Below are 1,187 nucleotides of genomic sequence, written 5' to 3' on the forward strand. Positions count from 1 at the left end.
GTCACATGATTCAACAATGACCACACATTAACAAGATCTGAGGGTATTCACTACCATTGAAAAACCTGATACACAATTATAACCCAGTAAATAGCAATACAAAATTGATCAAAACTTCAGAAGACAAAGGTCTAACCTTCAATTCTGGCTTGTAAAAGAAGAACTGAGAACTTAAAAAAAAAAAAAAAAAAAAGTACAACTTGGAAAACACATAAGTCTACAAACTTTGACAATGCAGGAAAGTATCCAAGCTCAAACTCTTAATGTCAGATCAACAGATTTTTAACAAATAGCTATACAGACTCACACATTCTAAAAACATTGTACCAGCAACTCCCTAGTTTCCAAATTTTCAGTATTACTTGCTAACTCCAAGCTCCAAACTTCTCTACGTTTCCCACTTCTGGAATACCTCAGGGTTCCTCTAGTATACATACTCTCAAGGTACAGCAAGCTAATAAATCTAACTTTGATTATAGGTGAGATCTTGGTGGTCTTTGGCCAAAGGGTTCCTTTCTAAACAAGACACAAAAGCTCTGCATTCATATGCAAAGATAATGAATCCTATATTCTAGACACAAAAGCTCTACATTCATATGCAAAGATAACGAATCCTATATTCTATACACATTGCCTAGTAACATTACCAATATTAATCAGTATTAATCATGGCAATTTTATTAAGCAAATAACATTGTGTGAATCTGCATATATAAAAATTGACAGCCAACCTGTCTTACTTGAAAAATTTTGTTAATCATAGAAATACTGCCTGAAAATAATTTTTCATATCTAAAAATGCATATATCTGCTGTTTTCAAAAGTTCCCCAATTTTGAGATAGTTAATTTAAAGTTAATTACTCTAGCAAACCACTGTGAAAACAAATGAAAGATTACACATGCAATATCATCTGGCACACTACTATTGTGAATAGGCTTTAAGGAAAAAAAATGAATAATAGCCAAAACAAAATGTTTGCCTGAGTAGTATTTTATGCTTTTAAAAGGGAGAAAGTCACTAATAATAAACATTTCCATTTTTCATTGTTTTAAATTTTTTTATGAAGATTTTAATTAGATTCACAGTTACTAAGCAGTTTTTAAACTTAGGCTCCATGATCCTTTTGACTTCATGCTTTTAAATTGTCTATTGTTGTGTATCTTCAAATCATGACAAATTTCAAAA

This window comes from Spermophilus citellus (assembly GCF_964194105.1).
Source record: "Spermophilus citellus genome assembly, chromosome: 2".
Lineage (NCBI taxonomy): Eukaryota > Metazoa > Chordata > Mammalia > Rodentia > Sciuridae > Spermophilus > Spermophilus citellus.